The 1179-nt window shown below is 63.2% G+C and overlaps 1 protein-coding gene across 4 annotated transcripts in view; it reads right to left on the bottom strand.

Annotated features, from left to right (window-relative positions):
• The window catches only part of PRSS35 (serine protease 35), a 45034-nt gene that overhangs the window by 10416 nt on the left and 33439 nt on the right, over nucleotides 1-1179 (bottom strand). The window contains exon 1 of one of the 4 annotated variants that reach the window (XM_042816577.1): nucleotides 1021-1094. The exons of 1 other annotated variant lie outside the window; for it this stretch is intronic. The gene's annotated coding sequence lies outside the window, so the exon portion shown is untranslated. Of the gene's footprint in view, nucleotides 1-420; nucleotides 782-892; nucleotides 915-1020; nucleotides 1095-1179 lie in introns of those variants that run through there. 2 more of the 4 variants (XM_042816604.1, XM_042816595.1) reach the window with 2 other exon arrangements.

The following is a 1179-nucleotide window of genomic DNA, read 5'->3' as shown; positions in this document are numbered from 1 at the left end:
GCAATGAAGGAACGGGCTTCATCTCGGGCCCGGATTTTCTATGTCCCGGGAGGGGCAGGAGGACCGCTGGGTGGCGCGCCCGGATAGCGGCACAGCTCGGAGCCAACGGGCACAACTCGGCACGGCCCGAATCGGATCAGAGGGGCTGGGCTCGGCACAGCTTCGCTCGAGGGCAAGCGGAGGAGGACAAGCGCTTCGCAGCTTCAGCCCAGCCGGCTCAAGCCTCGCTTGGAAGCTCTCCCAGCCGGGCTCGCAGCAGGCAGCCCCGCTCTCCTCCCCGCCGAGACTTGGGGAAGGGGTCGGGAGGGGATCCGTAGCTCCGCTGTGGCTGCCGGGGTGCGGGGAACATCAGCAAAGGGAGGGAAGCCGGGGAGGGACGGCGACCGCGTTCGTTTCATTGCCCGCTCTCCTTCTGCTCACCGTTCCGATGCACTAATCGCGCAGAAGTGTGGTGCTTTCCTGGAGGAGTGGGAAGACGGCTCTAAAGCCCCTCGGCCACCCTCTGTCCCGCTTTCGGGTGTGATCACGGGGCTCTCTGCTTTCTGCGCCCGACCCGAAGGAGCTCCCTCTCTCCTAGTCCTCAAGCTAGATACTTGGCACAGCTTTCCGCGATTCCGAGATAAAGCCGTTTCTAGCAGTGACGAATCTGGATAAAATTAGTGTCAATTCCAAAAGGAGGGCAGGAATGGTAGCACAAACACCGCGGGGGTGAATCAGAACTCAAGGAAGGTTGTTTTGAAACGTAAAGAGGCTCTGGAGCTGCGCGGAGACAAAACCCTTGAAAGCGTAAAGAAATGAACGTGCCCCCCTCCGTCTCCCGCGGAGCCGCCTGCGCTTAAAAAGGGGATCAGAGATTCGCGTCACTTCTTGGTCCTATGAAAAAGAAACCCACCAGGACAGCAGTTGTTATGCAGAACCCGAGGCATCGACCCCTCCGCCTCGTTTCACAGCGGGCCCGAAGCCACCTGCGCGCTGTCCTGCCCTGGCTGCGAAGCCCCCCCAGTCCGTCTCTGCGCGTACCTGGCAGCGCCGAGCCCCGGCAGGGGGGCAGCGGCCACATCCACGCCGCGCCGGTATCCCCGCTCCGCCGCCGCCGAGCACCCGCCGCTACTGAGCACGGAGCGGGGGGGAGCCGCCGGGTCTTCCCAGGTGGGGGAGGGGATGGAAAAAAGGGAAAGA

This window comes from Centrocercus urophasianus, unplaced genomic scaffold (assembly GCF_019232065.1).
Source record: "Centrocercus urophasianus isolate 14NV4802_14NV808 unplaced genomic scaffold, USGS_Curo_1.0 seq_10, whole genome shotgun sequence".
NCBI classification, from domain to species: Eukaryota; Metazoa; Chordata; class Aves; order Galliformes; family Phasianidae; genus Centrocercus; species Centrocercus urophasianus.
Note: the sequence above shows the minus strand (reverse complement) of the source record. Positions and strands in the feature narration are given on the sequence as shown.